Source organism: Pieris brassicae, unplaced genomic scaffold, assembly GCF_905147105.1.
Source record: "Pieris brassicae unplaced genomic scaffold, ilPieBrab1.1, whole genome shotgun sequence".
Taxonomy (NCBI): domain Eukaryota; kingdom Metazoa; phylum Arthropoda; class Insecta; order Lepidoptera; family Pieridae; genus Pieris; species Pieris brassicae.
The window spans coordinates 27,501-40,000 of record NW_025576219.1 but is presented as its reverse complement, the minus strand read 5'-3'; the positions used below and the strand labels follow the sequence as shown (position 1 = coordinate 40,000).

The following is a 12,500-nucleotide window of genomic DNA, read 5'->3' as shown; positions in this document are numbered from 1 at the left end:
GAATAAGGATTGGCTCTGAGGACCGGGGCGTGTCGGGTTTGGACGGGAAGCGGATGCGGCCGGTGCCGGGCCTGGTCGATGCTCGTTGCGTTCGCGCGCTTCGTGCTGAATCCGGACCCGCGTTCCGGCCTTCCGCGGATCTTCCTAGCCGTAAGGCCGCGACGGACGCGCGCTTCGCGGCGTGCGGCCCGGCGCGGTTCTGTACGACCGCCGTTCAACGGTCAGCTCAGAACTGGCACGGACAAGGGGAATCCGACTGTCTAATTAAAACAAAGCATTGCGATGGCCCTCGCGGGTGTTGACGCAATGTGATTTCTGCCCAGTGCTCTGAATGTCAACGTGAAGAAATTCAAGCAAGCGCGGGTAAACGGCGGGAGTAACTATGACTCTCTTAAGGTAGCCAAATGCCTCGTCATCTAATTAGTGACGCGCATGAATGGATTAACGAGATTCCCGCTGTCCCTATCTACTACAAATTTACGCAATTTCTGTCCCGTGCGCATTCTCCCTCTCTCTCGAGAGGGCTGCGCGAGGCGCATTCTCCCCCCGGGGGGCTGCGGACAACACAAGAGAACGGCTCGTCGTCGGTGTCGATCTTTCCACGTCAGCGTCGCGTCCCGTCGTGTATTGCTCGTGCAGTGCTCGCCTCAGTCCCTTCTCCTCGGCATCTATCTCGCTTCTCGCGCGATGCCAGGCGCGTGCGAATCTACTGAACGCGGCATAGTTCGCCTCCGAGGCCACGAGATCCGCGAAGTAAACCGGTCCCGGCCCGCTCGTCACCACGCGGTCCAGCATCTCCTCCCTCTCCCGATCGTACAGCCCGCACTCCCATAGGACGTGATCCCTGTACTCCTCCGCAAGCCCGCACGGGCACGTCCCGACCTCTTTGAGACCAAGGTCCCGCAGGCGGCCGTTGAACGCGCCGTGACCTGCCAAAAGCTGCGACGTGAAGTAGTCGGGCGCTACCCACGCCGCGCGAAGTCTACCCCTGACGCAAGGGAAGAAGCGCTGCAGGTCGCGCCCCCTCTCCTCGACCTCCCAGCGCTCCTGCCACTTGTCAACCACCTCGGAGTGGACCCTACGCTTTAGGTCATTGACCTCTCCCTTGGCCGTTTCCCTTTTCGTCGCCTGAATCTTGCCCGCACGGTACACTTCGAGATCCGCCGGCAGCACGCCGCCCAGGACGGCCAGCGCCGGCGTGCTTGTCGTCCGATAGGCCTTCGTCAAGAGCACCAACGCAGACCTCTGGGCCCGCAGCAGCCGACTCGCCACCACAAACGCAAGAGATCTGCCATACCACACCGCAGCCGCGTACGTAATGGTCGCGACAAATGTTCCGTAGTATAACAACCGGAGCGCCGGGTATCTGATACCCCAGTTGGAGGCAGACACTCTAGCCATCTTCCCGAAGCACCTTGCACCTCTGTCGCCGATGTCTTGCGCGTGTTCCGCAAACGTGCCGCGCTCGTCCAGCACCACGCCGAGCAGCTTCGCCACGCCGACGGCCTTCACCGAGTCGCCCCCCAGCCGGATCACCGGCGGACGCTGGAACCTGCCCTTCAATGTTATAGACTGCGTTTTCGAAGACGAAAACGACAGCCTATTCCGCTGGCCCCATTCGAGCGCCAGTTGAAGAGTGGTCGCCGCCTTCCACTCGATGTCCGCCCGGGAGTTCGCCTCGATCAAGACCGTGACGTCGTCCGCGTACGCTACCAGCTCTACTCCTGGGGGCACCGCCATCCGCAACAAATCGTCCACCAGAATGTTCCACAGTGTCGGCCCTAAAACAGAGCCCTGTGGGCAACCCATGGTAGAGTTCTTCCAGACGGACACGTTATTCGCGAACATCCCCACCCTTCTACCGGTAAAGTACGAACACAGCAGTCTATAAACGTTGCGAGGACAACCGCCCTGCTTAAACTTGACCAGGACCATCGGCCACCATGCGTTATCGAACGCGCCCGAGATATCCAATAGGATGGCCTGGACGTACTTGTGGTTCGTCTCTCGCACGACGTCCAATACTCTGCTCAAAGCAGTCACCGTCGACTTCCCGTGCATGAATCCGTGCTGATTGGGCGATATACGGCCGTATAGGCCCGGTGTACACTCGCAGATCAGCCTCTCCAGGATCTTCCCCAGTACCGACAGAAGCGTAACGGGCCTGTACGCTTTCGGGTCCGTGAGTGGTCTCCCATTGCCCTTCGGTATAACAACCAGCCTTCCGATCTTCCAAACGTCTGGAAACACGCCTTCTCGGACACACTTGCTGTAAATATACATCATTTCCGACGCGGCCACATTCCAAACGACCTTGGCAATCCTCGCCGTGATACCGTCTAGCCCCGGACATTTATTAGGTAGGCTCTTCACGATCCTATCGAGTGCTGACCTGTCCACTATGTCCACGTCTTTTCCCGACGGCGCGAAAGCGGCGGCAAGGCGTACCCTTGAGTGGTACGGCGAATCGACCGCCACATCATCGTCCGGGTACATGATCGCCAGAACTCCAGACATCGCTTCCTCCATGTTCGTAGCAAATCCCTGCGATAGCTTCATACCGTTTACTACTCCCGAGGGTGGGCGCACGCGCCCGCTAGCGAGCCGGTACGCCATTCCCCAGGGATCTTCATTCCCAGAGTCGGAAATTCTTCTGTAGTGCTCGGTTTCGGCATTCCGCATTGCCTTCCGGTACCTAGTACGGGCAAGATGAAAGCGTTTTCGCGCAATCTCTTCGCACAGGCCGCCCGCGCGCCTTGCCTGTTGCCACTCCCGACGAAATTTATTATGCTGCCTGCGGAGGCCGTCCAGTTCACCCGACCACCACTCGTAGCCCCCATGCCGTTTAGGCTTCACCACCCCCAAACATTTCTCCGCCGAAGTCACGACAGCGGAAGTAAACGCCGAACAAATAGCCTGAGCAGGAGCGTTAAACGTTATCCTGCCCACGCGCAACGTTAAGTCCGAGCGGAACCGGTCCCAATCCACCCCGCGGTCACGAAACCTTATCGGCTCCATGCCCTGTTCACTGCTACGCGCCTGATGCAGTTGTCCCGAGGAACTAGCTGATCCGAGATGGATCACAAACGTAATCAGGCGGTGGTCACTCGCGCTGAGATCGGCGTGCACGGTCCATCCGTCGATCCGAACTCCTCTCGTTCCCAGAGTCGCGTCAATGTTGGAGCTCCCATTCGGTGAACTAAAGGTGTCCGGTTGGCCTTGGACGTTGTGGACCAGGAGACCCCACGACAGCACGAAACTCTCCATAGCCGTCCTACGCTGCTCTGCCACTCTACCTCTTCCTTCACACTGGTCCTCGCGACTGTACCACAGCTGAGAGTGGGTGTTTGTGTCGACACCTATGACCACGCATTTTCCTCGAAGCGCTTCCAGCACTCGTTCCAAGTGCTCCAGGTGTGGGGCTATCTCATCCTTGTACTGGAAGTACGCCGACACCACGTACACGGTGTTTTCCCCCCCTCCTAGCTGTGCCACGAAACAGTGAGACGTGCACAAGTTGCGGAGTACGAGCACTGCCAGATCGTCTCTCAGCACGATGATTCCTGCCATTGGGGCCACATCGTGCTGGTACAGGCCCGGCAGCCTAGCTGCCGGGTATTGTTCTTGCACCAGACAGACGCTGAGGTCCAGATTCCTCGCGAGAGCCGGCAGCTCCTTGGTGGCCATCGCCGACCCTTGCAGGTTTACTTGTCCGACCGAGATGTCCGTCTTGTCTCCTCGTGAACCGCCTATGGACCTATAATCCATAGTTGGTTCTTTCTAAGGATCGCTTCTCCGCCGCCTGTCTCGCCGGGCACTGTACCGAAGCGGTTCGGTGGTCCTCCGACGGCTTCCCTGCTTTTTTACAGGTGGCGCACCTACGGAAGGTGTTTTTGCACGCTTTATGCGTGTGGCCATCCTCGCCACAGTTCCCGCAGGTGTCCACCGTTGCCCTGCAGAAGCGTGCCGCGTGCCCGTAGCCCTGGCACTTCCCGCAGCAGGTAGCGTCGGCGTAATCGCGCACGACATGACGCTCCCACTCTATATAGACCCGCTCTTTGGAGACCAGCTTGTCTCGCCAAGCTGGGCTACACCGCAGCACCACCGTGGTGCACGCTCCTCCTCGCGCGCTCTTCTTGAAGGCCACGTCGACCTCCTCCTTTCGCCACTCTTGTTGACCCGCAAAGTTCTGGGTGCGCAGCAGGGAGTCAAGAGAGTGCGCCGGTGACGATGCACAGAGTGCGTATAGACTCACCGGCGCATCTCCCATTGATTCGGTCGAGACCCGGTCCGCATGACCGCGAGGTCGGAAGGACCATGGGAAGGTTGGTGGGTTATGTCCCTATCTACTATCTAGCGAAACCACAGCCAAGGGAACGGGCTTGGGAGAATCAGCGGGGAAAGAAGACCCTGTTGAGCTTGACTCTAGTCTGGCATTGTAAGGAGACATGAGAGGTGTAGCATAAGTGGGAGATCGTTCGCGGTCGTCGCTGAAAAACCACTACTTTCATTGTTTCATTACTTACTCGGTTGGGCGGAAGCGGTGCGCGGTCGATTTTGCAATCGGCTCGCGTACGGTGTTTCGTTCCAAGCGTGTAGAGTGGCGACGTGGCGCTCGTCGCTCGTCGCCGTTCAACTCCCGCGTGATCCGGTTCGAGGACACTGCCAGGCGGGGAGTTTGACTGGGGCGGTACATCTGTCAAAGAATAACGCAGGTGTCCTAAGGCCAGCTCAGCGAGGACAGAAACCTCGCGTAGAGCAAAAGGGCAAAAGCTGGCTTGATCCAGATGTTCAGTACGCATAGGGACTGCGAAAGCACGGCCTATCGATCCTTTAGTATAAAGAGTTTTTAGCAAGAGGTGCCAGAAAAGTTACCACAGGGATAACTGGCTTGTGGCGGCCAAGCGTTCATAGCGACGTTGCTTTTTGATCCTTCGATGTCGGCTCTTCCTATCATTGCGAAGCAAAATTCGCCAAGCGTTGGATTGTTCACCCATCAAAAGGGAACGTGAGCTGGGTTTAGACCGTCGTGAGACAGGTTAGTTTTACCCTACTGATGGCGTGTCGTTGCGATAGTAATACTGCTCAGTACGAGAGGAACCGCAGTTTCGGACATTTGGTTCATGCACTCGGCCGAGCGGCCGGTGGTGCGAAGCTACCATCCGCGGGATTATGCCTGAACGCCTCTAAGGCCGAAGCCAGCCTAGCCGAATCCGGCAAGGATATTCTCACTGTGGAGCCCCGAGTGTCGGGAGGCTCTAAACAATGTGATTTTACTAGTCGCGCGTCACTCGTGACGCGCGACGTCGGAGCCCATTTGGAACGCGACGATCGGTGCGAGCGGTCTTAACACGTGCACTACGGCGTCGAAGTTTCGAATACAACTCAGTTCGATGTCGGGGCTCGGAATAGTCTGTAGACGACTTACGTTCCTGGCGGGGTGTTGTGCTCGGTAGAGCAGCGTCGTGCTGCGATCTGTTGAGACTCAGCCCTACGCCAGGTGATTCGTCCGAGGACGAGATCGGTGGTTATTACGCGTTGTTTGTTCGCTCTTGTGAGGCGGCGGGGCGTGTGTCGTCCGTCGTCTCTTTGTTGGCGGCCGCGGTGGTGTTTGATTATTTTTAATTATCAACATCGTGTGTGTGTCCAACCGATGAGAGACGACGACACGAAGAATACACAACAAACAAACAATCAATCAATAATCAATTATATAATATAAAAAATATTATATTTTTGTAAACTCTATTAAACAAAACAAAACGATACATAGTTTTGATTAACAGGAGAGTTTTTATTTTTAAATATTCAATTTTAACTAGAAACGTATCGCTGTCGCTAACAAAACCCCGCTAGTTACAACACACATATAATTGACAGAGTTGTAGATATCGTGCCGTTGAGCGGCATCTTGTCGCGTCGCGTGGCGATCTTGTACGAGAAACATTCGGCGCGAAGCTGCCGACCGGCCGGTCGGTCGCGCGTCGCTCTTGTACGAGAAACATTTTCTATTTTGTATTGTAAAACACGCAACGCACAATAAATATATAAAAAATACATACATAAATACATATATACATACACACATACAAAATGATAAAAATTCATTTTGCATCATATTAAAAATAAAAAAATAAAAAATATTAATATACAAACCTAAACCTAACCTAACCTAACCGAACAATGGATGATAATTGGTTTTTGTACTGCTCCGACGCTACGGGAAATGCAGCCCCTCCACCCTTGCGTACCAAAAGCGCAGGGCATTTTATTCAAGCCTACGCAGCCTCGGCTTTTTTGGTCGCCTTCGGCGACCAGCCTCAGCCGCTACGGCTTGCATGATGCCCGCGCTTTGGGTACGGCGGGTGAGGGCTGCTCTCCCTGCGCGCCTCCGAGCTTTTATATACACTCTAGGGGTAGGGCAGACAAGACCGCGTGAATAGTGGGGCGCTCTGATTCGGTTTTGGGTACTTTTTGGATATTCAATAAGTAAGTAAGTAAGTAAGTAAGTAAACACTCAATTCTCACTCAAGAATTACAATATAATACACAAAATTTACAACTTACAAACAATGAAATGAATGATCTTTTTCTCGTATGCATCGCAAATGATCGATACTTTCAAAATAATCTGAACCCTTACACTTAGTCAACTCAAAGTGATTGACGTTTGACATCAATTTTATGTCGGTTTTATGAAATAGATTTTGGTCGGCGGTCGGTAACGGCCATATATGTCTTATATATCAATTTGTATGAAAAAGTTTCAAAAAAAAAAAAAAAAACTCAATCAACTAAGTAAGTAAGTAAGCAAGCACTTAAGTTTCTTTTAGTGAGTACTATCTAGAATAATTAAAAATATCGACATTTAAATCGACGGTCCCTATTTGGAAGGTTAACCTATAGCCCTAATAATAATTATATTATTATGATTATGACAATGTTGATGTTGTTGCACTAGACACACCATAATAAACCATAAATAGTTTTTCTTACCAGAAGAGTTTTTATTTTTAAATATTCAATTTTAACTAGAAACGTATCGCTATCGCTAACAAAACCCCACACCACACACCACCACACGTTACACACATATACTTGACAGAGTAGATACTATCTACATATCTATCGACAGAGTTGTAGATATCGTGCCGTTGAACGGCATCTTGTCGCGTCGCGTGGCGATCTTGTACGAGAAACATTTTCCTCTGACATTGTATCGGAATAATTATTATAATTCATTATTATACATACATACATACATACATACATACATACATACATACATACATACATACATACATACATACATATTATTAATAAATTAATTGTTTTTTTTTTTTTTTTTTTTTTTCTTCAAATAAACCCACATTGCCATTTCTCTGAGCGTGTGCTGCGAGCTTCAACGAGAAACATTCGGCGCGAAACTGTCGAGCGGCCGGCCGTCGCGCGCCGCACCTGTACGAGAAACATTTTCCTCTGACGTTGCATCGGAATAATTATTATAATTCATTATTATACATACATACATACATACATACATACATATTATTAATAAATTAATTGTTTTTTTTTTTTTTTTTTTTTTTCTTCAAATAAACCCACATTGCCATTTCTCTGAGCGTGTGCTGCGAGCTTCAACGAGAAACATTCGGCGCGAAACTGTCGAGCGGCCGGCCGTCGCGCGCCGCACCTGTACGAGAAACATTTTCCTCTGACGTTGCATCGGAATAATTATTATAATTCATTATTATACATACATACATACATACATACATATTATTAATAAATATAATTGTTTTTTTTGTTTTTTCTTTTCTTCAAATAAACCCACATTGCCATTTCTCTGAGCGTGTGCTGCGAGCTTCAACGAGAAACATTCGGCGCGAAACTGTCGAGCGGCCGGCCGTCGCGCGCCGCACCTGTACGAGAAACATTTTCCTCTGACGTTGCATCGGAATAATTATTATAATTCATTATTATACATACATACATACATACATACATACATATTATTAATAAATTAATTGTTTTTTTTTTCTTCAAATAAACCCACATTGCCATTTCTCTGAGCGTGTGCTGCGAGCTTCAACGAGAAACATATCTATCAATACAAATGTCTATGCAAAAAAAAGAAAACAAACAAAATCATATCAGTCAATAAAATAAATAATAATATTTTTTTACTACTACTACTAGTACTACTACGTGCTACTACTGCACGCCAATACACATACATAATAAAATGAAAAATCGTCTCTCTCTCGCTCGCTCTACGAGAAACATTCGACGTCCGCTCCAATGCCGACGCGGACTATTGCTCTCGGTATAGATGTGGAGCGAAACAGTCGTGCGCACAGCGTCGACTCGTTCTCGTTGCCGCGCGTCGTTCGTCTCAAATAGACACGAACGACGGACGAGAGAGAATGTGTTCTTGTTTTTGTGTTTGTGCGAAGTGTGAGAATATTATATACATATATTCGCGCATGGATGATATAGATATGGGTATGGATTTTCGGAGGAAATTATATCAAATTCGTATTTCGAATGCGAGACCGCCGAGATCTTTCCCAGCTCTCTCTCTCTCTGTGTGTGTGGTGTATAGTACATTTTATATATCTCTCTTGTGTCAACACAAAATAACAAAGAATATACATACTACTCCTCCTCATATTTTATATAATATAATTAAATAAAATTATATTATAGCACCGCGTTCGCAGACCGTATGGTGATGTTACCAATCGACCAAGATTTGGGACCGTCTCCCCCGGTGTTATCTGTGATGTTAAAAGAATACGCTTCTAGGCACACCTCAACGCAGGGCGCCTAGCGTGTTCGACACGTGCGCGGTCGCCACGGCGACCGTATACGGAAAGAATGTATAAAAGAGGACGCACACGCGCCCATCGTCGAAACGGTGTGCGCAGCGTCGTGTTGGAATTTATCCCTCAAGCTCCGGGCGTTGATCGTATCTAGTGCGAATCATGCGTGTGTGCGCGCATGTAATTGCCAGCCGAGTTTTAATATGTTTACAATAACGTATTGAATAAAAATTGAGAAGTTGCGTTTAGATGAATGTTCAATTTTCAAATTGTCACAACATCGATTCCCGCCCGCGGGGTCGTGTTCGTTGCAGTTTTATGTCCCTCACAGTGGTCGAGCATCGTTGTACATCACCTCGTTGCGAGATCGTGACGGGACGGCCGCTCGTAGACCGGTCAAAGTTAGTCTATCGATATGAAGCGCGAACGTCGCGTCGCGTGCAAATTCGACGCGTTACGTTCACGCGTGTCGAGAAGGCGCGCGCGCAAGCGCGCGCCCCTCGACGCCGCCGAGCCAGCGGCTCGCCGAAGCCGCGTGACCGCGGTGTAGGCGTGTCGTTTGCGTAAGCAGCTCCCTGGTTGATCCTGCCAGTAGTTATATGCTTGTCTCAAAGATTAAGCCATGCATGTCTCAGTGCAAGCCGTATTAAGGCGATACCGCGAATGGCTCAATATATCAGTTTTGGTTCCTTAGATCTTACTCAGTTACTTGGATAACTGTGGTAATTCTAGAGCTAATACATGCAATCAGAACTCTGACCAGTGATGGGATGAGTGCTTTTATTAGATCAAAACCAATCGGCGGAGGGCCATGCGTCCGAAGTCGTTAATTTTGATGAATCTGGATAACTTTTGCCGATCGCACGGTCCAGTACCGGCGACGCATCTTTCAAATGTCTGCCTTATCAACTTTCGATGGTAGTTTCTGCGACTACCATGGTTGTCACGGGTAACGGGGAATCAGGGTTCGATTCCGGAGAGGGAGCCTGAGAAACGGCTACCACATCCAAGGAAGGCAGCAGGCGCGCAAATTACCCACTCCCGGCACGGGGAGGTAGTGACGAAAAATAACGATACGGGACTCTTACGAGGCCTCGTAATCGGAATGAGTACACTTTAAATATTTTAACGAGGAACAATTGGAGGGCAAGTCTGGTGCCAGCAGCCGCGGTAATTCCAGCTCCAATAGCGTATACTAAAATTGTTGCGGTTAAAAAGCTCGTAGTTGCATTTGTGCGCCGCGCTGTCGGTGCACCGCATCCGCGGTGATACTGACACGTCTGCGGAGCATATCGTCGGTGAGCCGGCGGTAAAACGCCGGTTCAATATCAAAATCCTATCGCGGTGCTCTTCGGTGAGTGTCGAGGTGGGCCGACAATTTTACTTTGAACAAATTAGAGTGCTCAAAGCGGGCTCAAAATGCCGCTTGAATATTTCGTGCATGGAATAATAGAATATGATCTCGGTTCTATTTTGTTGGTTTTCAGAACTCCGAGGTAATGATTAATAGGGATAACTGGGGGCATTCGTATTGCGACGTTAGAGGTGAAATTCTTGGATCGTCGCAAGACGAACATCAGCGAAAGCATTTGCCAAAGGTGTTTTCATCAATCAAGAACGAAAGTTAGAGGTTCGAAGGCGATTAGATACCGCCCTAGTTCTAACCGTAAATATGTCATCTAGCGATCCGCCGACGTTACTACAATGGCTCGGCGGGCAGCTTCCGGGAAACCAAAGATTTTGGACTCCGGGGGGAGTATGGTTGCAAAGCTGAAACTTAAAGGAATTGACGGAAGGGCACCACCAGGAGTGGAGCCTGCGGCTTAATTTGACTCAACACGGGAAATCTCACCAGGCCCGGACACCGGAAGGATTGACAGATTAACAGCTCTTTCTTGATTCGGTGGGTGGTGGTGCATGGCCGTTCTTAGTTGGTGGAGCGATTTGTCTGGTTAATTCCGGTAACGAACGAGACTCTAGCCTGCTAAATAGGCGTCGTCATTCAAGGTGTGCGCGACTCTCGGGGAGCGCAACTCACTGGCGACGTATTAAAATTCTTCTTAGAGGGACCGGCGGCTTCGAGCCGCACGAGATTGAGCAATAACAGGTCTGTGATGCCCTTAGATGTCCTGGGCCGCACGCGCGCTACACTGAAGGAATCAACATGTTCTCCCTGGCCTAGAGGCCCGGGCAACCCGTTGAAACTCCTTCGTGCTGGGGATTGGGGTTTGCAATTATCCCCCATAAACGAGGAATTCCTAGTAAGCGCGAGTCATAAGCTCGCGTTGATTACGTCCCTGCCCTTTGTACACACCGCCCGTCGCTACTACCGATTGAATGATTTAGTGAGGTCTTCGGACCGACACGCGGTGGCCTCACGGCCGTCGGCGTTGCTGGGAAGTTGACCAAACTTGATCATTTAGAGGAAGTAAAAGTCGTAACAAGGTTTCCGTAGGGGAACCTGCGGAAGGATCATTAACGTTGGTTTTTTCTTTTTGTTTTGTTGTTGTCAAAGACTCGCAAAAAAAGAAAAAAATACAAAAACACGTGAATGATACGAATCAAAATCGAATCCGAGACGGTTGACTCTCTCTCGTCGATTCGCGACGTGTGCGTTGCGACACGCTTTGATTAGCGTTCGCTATCGCCTATTGATACTTTGAAATAATATTTTAATTTTTGTGTACAACCACGCAAATAAAAGAGATTTTCTTTCTTTTCATTTGTCGTACACGTTAATGATAAGTATTATTTTCAAATTTTTTTGTTTAATTTTTTCGCACCTTTTATATTTTCTCATACAAAAACACACACAAAAACAAAACGATTACCCTGAACGGTGGATCACTTGGCTCGCGGGTCGATGAAGAACGCAGTTAACTGCGCGTCATAGTGTGAACTGCAGGACACATTTGAACATCGACATTTCGAACGCACATTGCGGTCCGTGGAGAAATATCCAGGACCACTCCTGTCTGAGGGCCGGCTGCATAAAAACAAAAAGCCACACTGTTCGCGTGACGAGCGGCGATCGCTGCGACTCCGGTCGTAGCGCCGCATCTCTGTCGCGCGTGCAATTGACGGTTTCGCTAGGCCGCCGAGCGGCCGAACGATCCGTTCGAATATATGTTCGATTACGACTCGTCATCCGTATTGGCCGTGTTAAGCCACGTCTATACGATACTTTTGTCGCACAAATAAATTCTCCCCGCCGCACCGTGTCTCCCGCGGCACGGGTGCGCGTCGAGTCTTTACGCAACGACAACGACAACGACAACGACGACAACGACGTTCGCGTTTACGCGTCGCGCGTGTTTGCTCGCATCGTCCCGGTCCCGCATGGCGATCGCGCGACGGTCGGCGCCGGTGCGCGCGTCGACGTGTCTCGACGCTGTCGTTGAAAGTTGTCGCGTTCGGCTCAGTTTCTCTTACTCTCGCGAGAGGAAGCGAAACGCGCGCGCCCGCTGCTCTAGCGGTTGCGCCCAGTGTGTGCGTGCGGTGTTTGTGCAATTGTAGTGTGTACGAAATTATTGTGACGTGTGTTCTTAAAACGGACGGAACGATGCCGTCGTTAACGAACAACAACAGAAGAACCGCTTGGTGGTGTGCGATTGATTGATTTCGCGCAACGCGACATCTATGTGTCGCCACCACCACGCTGTTCGCAAGGTGCCG

At 50.5% G+C, this 12,500-nt stretch overlaps 2 non-coding genes across 2 annotated transcripts; both read left to right on the top strand.

Annotated features, from left to right (window-relative positions):
- The first annotated feature begins 9,397 nt into the window (after positions 1 to 9,397).
- Positions 9,398 to 11,303, top strand: LOC123719824. The gene has a single exon (XR_006755914.1). It is a non-coding gene; the product is annotated as a small subunit ribosomal RNA (ribosomal RNA).
- Positions 11,304 to 11,653: 350 nt separating this feature from the next.
- LOC123719815 lies at positions 11,654 to 11,810 on the top strand. The gene has a single exon (XR_006755907.1). It is a non-coding gene; the product is annotated as a 5.8S ribosomal RNA (ribosomal RNA).
- Positions 11,811 to 12,500: the final 690 nt, after the last annotated feature.